The sequence below is a fragment of the Hipposideros armiger genome, unplaced genomic scaffold (assembly GCF_001890085.2).
Source record: "Hipposideros armiger isolate ML-2016 unplaced genomic scaffold, ASM189008v1 scaffold_106, whole genome shotgun sequence".
Classification (NCBI taxonomy): Eukaryota; Metazoa; Chordata; class Mammalia; order Chiroptera; family Hipposideridae; genus Hipposideros; species Hipposideros armiger.
This window is the reverse complement of record NW_017731456.1, coordinates 1,074,376-1,087,112: the sequence shown is the minus strand read 5'-3', so window position 1 is coordinate 1,087,112 and position 12,737 is coordinate 1,074,376. Positions and strand designations below refer to the sequence as shown.

The following is a 12,737-nucleotide window of genomic DNA, read 5'->3' as shown; positions in this document are numbered from 1 at the left end:
ACAGTAACCCAGAGATGGGTATGGCTGCAAGCAAGGTCTCCTGGCTCCCTAACCCAGCCACTTTGCCAACTTGTGGGGCTTTGTAAATGGAACTTTTCCCCTATAGGAATATCTTCCCAGGACCAGTGTCACTTTTCTGAATACTGTTTGGATGTCCAGGCCACTTGTTGAGGCCATTTTATTCAGAAATTTCATATTTGTGCACTGATGGACTTTCTGGGGCATCTTTGAAAGGCGATAATAACCCAGAAGCACTAACCTTTGAGTTTTCATCAAACCTCAAAAAACAGACCAATGTCTCCATGGCATGGAGACAGGAATTGGAATAGAGATACTGACTTTCCCAAACTATTATGAAATAAAACAGCACAGCAAAATCCTTAATTAGATAATTGGGATAAACTAGCTTATTAGTTTCCTAAGGCTGCCTTAACAAATGACCACAAACTTAATATTTGAAACAACTGAAATTTATTCTTTCACTATTTTGGAGGCCAGGAGTCCAAATTCAAGGTGTCATCAGGTCTGTACTCCCTCCCAAAGCTCTAGGGTAGAATCCTTCCTTGCCCCACCCAGTTTTTGGTAGCTCCAGGAATTCATTGGCTTGTGGTTGCATCACTCCAATCTGTGCCTCCATCTTCACATGGTTTTCTCTGTGCCTGTGTCTTCTTCTCTTCTGTCTCTTATAAGGACACTTGTCATTGGATTTAGGGACCATCCAGATAATTCAGGAGGATCTCAACTAGATATTCTTGATTACATCTGCAAAGACCCAAATAATGTCCCATTTACCGATTCTGAGGTTTAGAGTGTGGACATGATTTTGGAGGGAGCCACCACTCAATCCACTAAAGCTAGTAAACTACAGTAAAACCTTGGATTGTGAGTAACTTGATTTGTGAGTGTTCTGCAAGACAAGCAAACATTTCTAATGCATTTTAACCTGGTAAACGAGCAATGTCTTGCAATACAAGTAGTTTGTTTCTGGAACGAATTATGCCCGCAAACCAAGGTATTACTGTTAGGGACCAAAAATTACCTACTGTGGTAACAGGGTGTCACTCCAGCATCATTGTTATAAATTGCATTGATTTTAATGACTGTCATTCCAGCATCATTGTTATAAATCATTTCATTGTGAACTACTAAAAATGAGGATCATTAAACCTGGGTATTATGAGGAATAACTGCCATAAGGAAAAGAACTACAGAGGCCCAAGCCTTCAATTCATGTTTGAGTCACAGCCAATACTTAAAGGCCAAATGTGGCTCCTCGAAGCTACCATCGTTAAATTAATACAGTAAAACACCCCACATCCATGTGTATGGATTTCTGATAATATGATCCAATATTGAATGTCTGCTAGGCATCAGGCTCAGAGTCAGGAACTTCTATAGAAGTTATAGTCTAGGCTAACGGACGCCTTTGAATTTCATTCCCTCTGGCACAAGGCCTGCTGCATATCTGAAGCCCAATAAAGAGTTGTTGACTGAATAGATGAGTAAAAATAAATCACTGCCAATTAGGCCATTATTACCACATTGAAAAACTTCTCTATGATAACAAGATAGGATTTACTAGAGCAAAACAGATTAACAACCTAATTCATTCTTGAGTGTGGGGGGGAAAAATCACTAAAAGGAAACCTTTGATTTAAAAAAGAAAATAATGAGATCACCTATCTTCTCTTTTTAAAACAAAATCAATAATATACCTATTTACACAGATACAGATCCTGCTGAGAGCAATCAATCATAACTGATGTTACAGTTACTTAAAATGAAGAAATCATTTTGTCCAAGTATTTTGGTTGTTAATTTCAAAACACATAGACCTATTCAACTATTAATTTCATAATATTGGTACAGCACTCCTTGAAACTCTTTACAAACAATGATTTTAATTACTCTGTCCTGGTTCACCTCTTCTCTCTTTGACTTTCCTTCTCACTCTTCCACTCTTACAATTTTAAACAATAAACCAATATGCTAATAACTCCCAAACCAAGTCTTACTTATTAACTTACTTAGGTCACAAAGGCCAATGAGTTGGAATATGATGACTATCCAGGTGTGAGTAACCTGTACACCCTGGGAAAATAGAGAGTTGATCTCACCCTAACTAAATAACTTAGCAGGGGGAAAGTGGTACCCCAAAGTAAAATTATACCAGTAGAAACACCGCAAGCTTGGAATTAAAGGGATAGAGTACAAAATGGAAGAAAACCATTGGCCCTCCAAAATTCTACAGAAAACAGGCTGATAAAAACACATAGCAGCAAACACAACTCCCACTACAAAACAGACAAAAACCCTGGGGCCCAGGGTAGACCTAATGAGTAAAAGCCTCTGGCAGTTAGGAAACAGAAATCTGTATTTCAATAGGCATGCCAAATGAAATTGGAGAAAATTAGTTTTGGAGGAAGGCAAAAATGATAGTGTATTTCAAACACTGGAATCATGAAGAAGTGGTAGATTTTTCTGGATAGCTCCTATAAACCAAACTAAAATCAGCAAGCAGAAAGAATAGGTAGCCAGATTTAAACCAAATCAAAAGAATAACTTTCTAGCTCTCACAGCCATTAGAAGTGGAATGGGCTACCTGGTAAGACAATGAGTTCTTCATCACTAGATATTTTTAAATAGAGACCAAAGGACTGTTCTTCGGGGATATTGTAGGACGACATTGGGTGGAAAAGAGGTTAGACTGGAATTATGGTAATTAAGGCCCCCACCACATAAAGAATCTATGATTTGGAGCTGTGACTTCAGAGTGTTTATATGATGAACTTCTGGGGTGTAAATGACAAGTTATATAGTAAAAATGTTACCTACTATTCCCAGTGGAGTTGATTCACCATTCATAAAACATGAACAATTTCATCCCTCCAAAGGTTATGATTGCTTTACTTGCTTTGCCTGCCATTAATCTCCATTGTGATAAATAAATAAATAAAATGTGTGTGCGTGTGTGTTACAACACACACACATCTTATTTTCAAAACAGTTGGGGTTAATCAGTACATCTGAAACAGGAAAATTAAATGATGAATTCATTTATTAATATTTAAACATACATTTACAGGCTTAGATTTTAACCAGCTCAGTTAAACAGCCAAAAACCACTAAGTAATTTGACAGTTTATAATACATATGCTCTGCTGTGACTTCCAGATTGATAATGTATAATTAAGCCTGGGGCACCAACTGTGGGAGATTGCCTAAATGTTAAAATTTCATGAGAGCAATTTGAGACTATTTCTTTATCATGATCCTGAAAAGCACCACTAAGGTTGGTCTTTATTTTGTGACTTCTGTGTTGCTACAATTGCTCTAATTTATTCTGTCCTTTGGAAGGGAAAAGAGTGATAGAGTAGCAAACATGGAATCTCAGAATATGTGTTGAGGCTTCGTGAAATGAATACAAAGGCATTTGGATCTAAAATAAGAGTTGTATTTGCAAACTTAAAAGGTGCTATGGTAAAAAATAACTCATTAATACAATTAATTATCATAAATATTCAAATATATTCTTAGATTTGAGTAAATGCCTTCTTATATTTAATTGTATTGAACTGCATTAGTTGCATAAAGAATATAGTGTTTAATTAAATAATGGATTCTGAAACCATAGTAAACATTAGAAGAGAAAGTCTTTTACATAAGGGTGTTTAAACTTTGGAGTCACTTAACATGCCATTTCCAGATAATTAGCAGACCAACTTATTTGAGTAAATGTTAGCCAGTACCACTGTCTATACCAGAAATATATCAATGGAAAGTTTAGAGCAAATAATGTAAAAGCTGATTTAATGAAAGCCTAAAATCAATTTTCTACATTAAACACAAACAGTACATTTAAAATACATTTCATTTTTTCAAAACATTTTTAGTAATTCAAAGTTAATGAAGTATTAATAGTTAAAAAGCAGTGGAAAAAAAAACACTGAAAATTTGGGAAAAAGAATTGAAGAACAAATGTAAAAAATCTGAGTTTCCAAATATTTAAAAGCAAGATAATTACTATCAACTCGGATGTTTGGCTATCTTAAGTGCTAATAGTTTTTCTTACGTACAAAGAATTTTATGCAAAATTCTTATTGTTAAAATGCTGTCTTCAGGCCCAGAGTTTAATCCAAATTATCCAAGAGACACAGTTCCTATAATACTCATCATATAACATTTAACTCATACAGTTGCTTCATAAATCCTTTTTGAGTGAATGAAGCATTTCATAAAAAAAACACAAAGGAAACAAATATACATATAACAAATGAATACTTCTTTGTCAAGTTATAAATAATTTCAAAAATACCAGTGACAAGGAAGTTTAGACGTTAATATATTTCATGAAATGTTTATGTTCTTCTAAGAAGTTCTAAAAAAGTATTCTTAGAGTACAGAAAGAAAAAAATGAAAATATATCTACCATTTCTATTTAAAAAGTATATTTAGAAAATAGTTATATGAACACCTACCTACACACAAATGAGCGTATCATTCTTTTTAAGAATTTTAGGTCCCATATAATATTCTTACGGAACAGCCCTGATCATTTTACGCTGCTACTCAAAAGTATCTGTGCTTCTCCACTGCCTACAAAATAAAATTTAAATCAGTCTGACATTCAAATTTTTTCTCAGTATATTATGAGAGTTACCTTACCAGTGTTTTCTTCCCCTGCAAAGGACAACATGTAGTTACCTAAACACACCGTTGTTTTTTTCTTCTTTTTTGCTTCTTGTTTTTGTTCAGCATTGTTCAGCGCGCTATTCGGTCCTCAATGTTCTTTTTCCATTCCACAACATCCCTCCTTCAACCATCACCCATCACCATCATCTGATGGCCGAAATGCCAAGATACAACTAAATTGACCCTTCTTTGTAATCTGCCAAATTGGAGCTATGCTATTTATAGGCTATGATCATTTGGAAATTCATTTTGTAACCATTTTATCATAAAACACTTTCTGATTCATCTAATGATTAGTTGTGTATATATCTATATAAATACCCTGGGGACAAAAGCTGTGTCTTATCAACTTTTTTTTAATCCCCTAAAGTGTCTATAACAGTATCTTAGATGTAGACATTGCTCAGTTAATATGCATTGGACTGAAGTATAAAAGGCAAATTTTGTAGTTTTCCATTTGCATAATTAAAAAGAACAAAAACAAAAATGCCTTATTTTATGAATAATTACAGTAATTACTTACCTGTAGTACTGTTTAAAATTCACATACCAAAAGGATATATTTATTCTCAATTTCCATAGCATATATAGTATAGGAATTCCATATGTAACATAATCTCAATGGCTTTTAAAAATATATACGACTGATCGGACTCACCTGGGAAGAGCGCAATGATGGTGCCAACTTGGGCCAGTGAAGCAACGTCCTCCACAACTGAAGAACAAAACGACAGCAACTTGTCTGTTTCCCTTCCCCCAATTCCCCAGCACTGTTCCCATCCCCCCAATTCCCCAATAAAAATCTTTTTAAAAAATATATATATATATATACACACACGAAACAATGATAAGAAATACCCCAAAATATTAACAGTGGTTATCTGTGGTTTGGGAAATTGTTTAGTCATTCATTTTTACCTTTCCAAGTTACCTACAATGATCATGTTACTTTTATAGTCAGAAAATAAAAAGAGTTAATTGAAAATATCTATGTACTAAGATGCGTTCTTTGGAAACTATTCCTGGGAACTAGAGCCATTCTGATGCTCCTTATGCCATTCTGAGGCAGCCCAGTTACTATTGAACTCGGGCTCACTTGCCACTTGCAACCTGCCCCATTGCACTTCATTTAGGCTCCTAATCTGCTGGACCATCTTTTCTTGCTCTTTTCATGCTACTGGCATGAATGTGGGAGACTCATATTATTCTGGTTGCCTGAAAAGCTATGTAACAGCAGAAAACTCACAGCATTTTAAACAGATCATAAAGCTGTCTGGAGTTGAAAGGCAAGCCAACGGAATTGTTTGTTTACAGAAAAGGCTGCTATAAATAAACAGTTGGCTAGAATCATTTCAGAATTATGCATTTAAGTGAAGTTTTCATAGAAATGCATTTCAGATTTAAGTCCCAATGAATCTTAAAGGAAAGTGGCCAATATTTCTGATAACCCTGATGATTGGTACACATATACTATAAACCAGTTTTCACATCACATTAAGCACTTTGTTCTCCACAGGAGTAAAATGGAATTTAGAGCAAAAAGCAGCAGAACAAGTCACAGTTAATATGCTGCAAAATTTGCAAATTAACAATGTAAAGGCCAATTGTTTTTCTGTGTGTGTGTGTGTGTATGGTTTGTTTGTTTTTTCAGAGCCTGGGTTCTAGTTCTAAACTAATGGGCCATATAAGACATAGTCAGTATTCTGTTAATTATGTTAGTTACTTGCCTTGATCATAGCAATGTGACATTAAGGAAACATTTATGAGTAGTGGTCCTACTAGATAGATACCCAATTCAAACAGATTGTGAAGGACACTACTATTTTCTTAGTCAGTTTCCCTTCTCCTCCTCCTCTGGTCAAAGTGTTACCTTTTGGCAGAGAAACTGCTCCTTCTCCAACTCCAAGCACATGAGTCTAGCGGGGGGCAACCAGTTACAGCATCCCAGCTTCAGAGGTCACATAGCATGTGGTCCAAGCTTGATCAATTATAATGTCTCATACTTCCAGCCTTGTAATTTGTCCATGGAAGATAGGGGGGTGGAGAGGGGGGAACATGACTAGAAGGCCAGTCAAGATTGTTTTCTATGGTTTTTCAAACAGGAATTGAGGTGGAGGGACCAAGGGGCGTGAGTAAAAGGAGTAAAGAGTTTTTCTCCCCCAGATGGTGAATATATGTGGTTGCAAGCTCCAGCTGCCAGCAGTCTGGTTCTTTTGCAGTTCTCTGTCACGTGGAAGAACACAGTTGAAAACAGAAGTTGAACTTCAGGCCATATAAGCAGGTGTTCAAAAAATACAACAATGTTTTCATGCAACTGAACTTAATTTCTTCAGTGAGAGCCTGTTTTACCAATGGATAGAAACTAAACCTCAAGGAATTCAAGTTCATGTTTCTTTCCTTAAGTTCACTTCTCACTTGTAAGCAGGGGACAGTGGACGGGAAGGTAAGGCAGGGCCCAGGATAAACAAAGTTTCTGATCCTTGGTCACCTGTTGAATTTGTCACCTGTCTCCTCATTCTGTCTGATTTTCAGGTGTTCATCTACCGAAGTCCATGCCAAAGGTCACTTCATGATCAATTAATCCCCTTGCTTGCTCCTGATTCTCTTCTGAAATGCACCAAGAATGTTCTCCAAATACCACTCCGAGCTACACGCAGCTTGGTAAGGCTTTCCAAGGCCCAGAACCATAGCTATCAGGAATTATTGTACTGCTCCTGCATCTTACTGAGCCAAGTGGAACTCTGTGAAGTTGGTTCAGATGTGACTGCCTTCCTCACACAGCCATTCCTACATACTGGCCCATGCTACCTCAAATTGCCAAGAACACTGCTCTGGTCCTTTCTCCACCCCTAGCTCCAGGCTAAGGGGCAATGGCTTTTTCTACTCTGTGGCTCTGTCAGCTCTTGGATTCCTCCCAAACTCTTCAGGAGTATCTGTTGCTGATCCCCTATAACGTTCAGTCCTCAGATATAAACATCATAGTTTACTTCAAAATTTTTGTTTCAATTATAGATTAGTTGTACAGTATTCCCTCCTTATCTGTGGGGATACATTCTAAAACCCCCAGTGGATTCCTCAAAATGTGGATAGTACCAAACCCTGTATATACTGTGTTTTTTTCTACATATGTATACCTATGATAAAGTTTAATTTATAAATTAGGCACAGTAAGAGAGTAACAACAAACAATAATAAAATGAAACAATTACAACAACATACTGTAGTTAAAGTTATATGAATGTGGTCTTTCTCTCTCTCAAAACATCTTATTGTACTCTACTCACTCTTCTTGTGATGATGTGAGATGATACAGTGTCTACATGATGAGAGGAAGTTGGCATTGTAACATATAGCATTAGGCTACTGTAAAGGATACTTGAACATATGCACTGTGATATCACAACAGTCCATTTGATAACCATGACCGCTACTAAGTGATGAATGGTCAGGTAGCAGATACAGATACAGCATGGATGTGCTGGCAAAGGGTTGGCTCATGCCCAGGCAGGACAGAGCACGATGATGCAAGATTTCATCATGCTACTCAGAACCGTGCGCACTTTAAAAGTTATAAATTGTTTATTTCTGGAATTTTCCATTTAACGTTTTTGGACCACCATTGACCATGGGTAATCAAAATGGCAGGAAGCAAAATTGCAGATAAGGGGGGACAACTGTACTTGATATTATGAAACACATTCAATTTAAAACATCAATAAACACAAATGTTCACTGTTTGTTGCCTAGCAATGGAGTTATCTATTAGGCGCAGGGCCTCTTTTTCAATAGTACACCAACTTAGCTCTCTTGGTTTCAATCTGGGCTTTCTTATTTTCCTCCTAACTTAGATGGCTCTGTTAGTCTTCAAAGCCTGAATTCCCTTCAGGTCTGTGTTTTCGAGACTTAAAACACAGTCTGCTAATAACATCTTCTTCTCTGGCAATGGACACAAAAATGCCCAGGAATGGAAGCGGATTATGGGGCAAATAAATGAAAGTACTGGGGGAAAACATAGCAGGTAACATATTAAAATATTTCTCCACAGAGTGAGTTCTGATGGTACCTAACTCTTGGTCCTAGACTCTGAGTCCTTCCTAGAATGCCTGCTCCTGCCTTCCTGAAACTTCGCTGATCAACAACTCTTCCTTTAATTCTTTAAGCTACCTCAGGATCTTTCCTCAATTTCCTCTTTTTACCTAAACTAATTCAAGCTACATATAGCCAACTCAATGTAATAGCTTTGCCAAAAATGAGAATTTTTACTTCATGGGGTGAGGAAGACTTAACCAAATAACAGAAAGAACAGACATGAGGCTGGTGATAAGGTACCTGAAACATAACAATAACCTTCTGAATCTCTTATCACTGCTTCTCAACATGAGTGGCTTTCATTCCCTCTTACTAGCTCTCTCCACATGGCAGGAAACATGGCTACTGACCATTTTCAGGTTTTCTATCAATTGACTTCCACCATCATATAAAGGGGGAAATAAATCAGTGTTTAAAGTGTCTATTAATTTATTTCAATAGTAGAAATATAGAAGGGAAGAACATTCTTGAGTTCACCAATTCTTCTTCCATGCTATGTGGACAATAGCCTGTGTTTGGATTATCACTATGTAAAAAAATTCTTGTCTACTCGGGAACTAAGCTATTTGGCCCTTCTAAATTTCCCTTTTAGAAGTGTATGAGGGAAAGAATAAATTTTCTTAAGCTAAATGCAGAGCAGGGAAGTCATGAGAATAAAAGCAAAAAAAATGTCTTAAATAGATGAAAACTAAAAAATAATCATGTGTGGGCCAGTTGAGTGGCGCATTGGTTAAGAGTTGGCTTGGGACACCAGCTGTGAGCAGCAGGGCCCCAGTTCGGATCCCACATGTGGGCCAGTGACGCTGCACTCCCTACAGCTAAGATGGTAAACAACAGCTCCACCTGGAGCTGGGCTGCCAGCAATAGCGTAGGCTGCGGTGGAGCTTCAGTGGGCTCCCATAAGCTACCATGAGCAGCCGGCAGCCGGTGTGAGCTGCCAAGAGCCACCGTGAGTGGCCATCCAGTGGCCGGTGACCAATCTGCCTCACCCAGGAAGAGCACAATGATAATACCAAAATGGGCCAGTGAAGCGACGTCCTCCACAACTAGACTGAAGAACAAAAAAGGACAGCAACTTGTCTGTTCCCCTCCTCCAATTCCCCAATAAAATCTTTAAAAATAATCATCATCATCATCATGTGTTAGTACCTTTGCAGTCAAAATTAAATGTGATATTACACAACAAAAAAGGATATTACATTTCCAACAAAGAAGAATTTTAAAGTCAAGGAGACTCAACATGATAAATGTAGACTAATAAATATAGACAAAATATTTAACATGATAAATATAGACAAAAATATAGATAAATATATGTTCTCTACTCTGCCACGCATAGGCCACTTCAAATTTTATATTTCAATCATAGATTGGCTGTACTTACCCTTATGAAACACATTCAATTTCAAACATCCATAAACATAAATGCTTAATGTGTGTCGCTTAGTAATAAAGTCATCTATAAATAAGCTTCTACAATAATTTAAAATATAAAATACTTGGAATAGTGAAAATACTAACATTTCTGGATCTGTGAACATGGAAATTCTAAGTCACTATCACCAAACATCCACACTTCGTAAAAGAGTTCTTTCAACTTCTCAAAAGAACTGGATGCTCTCCTCCCAGCAATTTCACTCCTGGCAATTCCACTCCAAAACACCAATTCAAAAAAATATACGCATTCCTGTGTTTACTGTAGCGCTATTCACAATAGCCAAGATATGGAAACAACCGAAATGCCCATCAATAGATGACTGGATAAAGAAATTGTGGTACATTTATACAATGGAGTATTATTCTGCCATTTAAAAAGAATGAAATCTTACAATTTGCAACAACATGGATGGACTAGAGGATATTATGCTAAGTGAAATAAGTTAGACTGAGAAAGATAAATACCATATGATCTCATTTACATGTGAAATCTAAAGAACAGAATAAATGAGCAAACAAAACAGAAATAGACTCAGAGATACAGAGAACAAACTGATGGTTGTTAGATGGGAGAGGGTTGGGGGATGGGGGAGAAGGTGAAGGTATTAGGAAGTGCAAATTGGTAGTCACAAAATAGTCACAGGATGTGAAATACATTGTGGGGAATATGATCAATAATGTTGTAAAAACTATGTAGCGTGCCAGATGGGTACTGGACTTATCATCGGGAGTATGACTTCATAGAGTATATAAATGCCTAACCACTACACTGTACACCTGAAACTAATATAATATTGAATGTCAAATATAATTATACATATATCCAAAAAAGGTATATACATTTTAAGAAAGGAAAAAACTGTATTAAAATTGTACTACTCAATATATACCAATAACAAAAGATGAATACAAGTCATGTATGACTTCTGCAATTACAAGAGGTGCTCAAAGTGGTTACCATCGGTGTCCAGACACTTCTGATTATGGTGAACCACTGCTTGAACAATGTTGACCAAAGTGTCCATTCGTATACATTTTTTTGGAACCCCCGGTATATACACACACACACACATATATATGTTCACGAGATGTAAAGTACTGCATAGGGGATATGGTCAATGGTATTGTAATAGTTTTGTAGGTATCAGAGGGGTAGCAGACTCGGGGGTTATCACTTTGTGAGGGGGTATAAATTTGTAATCATTATGTTGTTTTGTACACCTGAAACTAAAAAAAAGAGAAAATCTTCTGGATGCATTCTTATCCTCTTCCTCAATCCTCTCCCCCATCAGATCTCCAGTGAAATGTAATACTGAAGAATGCAAAAATTACCACTTCAATTTTTATAGTTCCTTCTATTTTCCCCTGATACTAATTCCCTCTTTACCAGGAGTGGGACAATAAGTTAAGCAAACAAGTGAACCCTAGTAACTTGAGTGCCTGCCGTGACAACTTTCACATTGGCAACTTTCACCAAATTTGTAAGATTCTTGTGGTAAAATGAATTACAGCTGAATTCCCTTAATGTTTCAAAGTCAAATACTCATTTAGATCAATGGCTCCCAGACTCTGGATTTCAAAAGTGAAATTTTAAAAATGTGCGGTGAACCAGCATAGGTTTGCCAACATTTTATTTTGCCAAGTTAAGACTTAGGGAAAATAATGTTCTCTACTTTCACAAAATAGAGGACATTTTTAAAGCCAAAGAAGTAGGCAGGACATTATCACAAATTAAAAAAAGAGTGGTGGGTGGTGGGGGGAAGGTCATGATTCCCAAGAACAAAGAGTAGACAACTATACACTGATTGTATCAGTCAAAATTCTGACAGGAAACAGATGGCACCCTCAAGGGTTAAACTAAAATAATATTTCAGTGATGAGACTATTTATAGAGGTACAGGTAAAAAAAACTTTTAAAATCCAACAAAGGATGGTGAGTTACCAGAGACTAGCCACAACAGGAAGCCGTTACTTCTCCTGGGCATGGAGGGGTGAGGAAAGCAAACAGTGTTTCTAGAGCCAAACGAAAGCTGGAGCTGGCAGGAGCTGGAGTTGGGACAAATGCAGCCACTGCCAGAGCCATGATGAGGAAGGGCAAGAGTGGGGCTGAAAATGCCATATCTCTGTCTTCCATCCTGCTTGAACCCAACTGGAAATCAGAGGGCAAGGGGGGCGGGGTGTTGCAATCCATACAGTCAGCCTCCTACAGCAGTGAACAGGTCAAAAAAAGGGTGAAAAATGGGCCCAGGGTGGGGGGTCAAGTAGACCATATAGATACATTCTGGTGAGGGGACTGGGACCAAAGGAAAGCGTGTGCATATGGATGTGTTTTTTTCATTTGAATTGCAGGAAGATTACAAGAAAAATTTTATTTTGAGGTGTAACATTGCTTGTAATTATATGCTTGATGTATTTGTCAGTGGCTCAATAGCCAATAATGTAACATCAAGTGGTGCTCAAATGGACAACTTGTTCCAGTACTTTATTTTTTATCACACTCATTACTAAAACTTCAACTT

At 37.1% G+C, this 12,737-nt stretch overlaps 1 long non-coding RNA gene across 1 annotated transcript; it reads right to left on the bottom strand.

The window, feature by feature from the left end:
- Positions 1-490: 490 nt before the first annotated feature.
- Positions 491-5,387, bottom strand: LOC109384954 (uncharacterized). Its single transcript, XR_002124532.1, has 3 exons — positions 5,351-5,387; positions 4,479-4,596; positions 491-762 (listed from the first exon to the last, which is right to left on the bottom strand). It is a non-coding gene; the product is annotated as an uncharacterized LOC109384954 (long non-coding RNA).
- Positions 5,388-12,737: the final 7,350 nt, after the last annotated feature.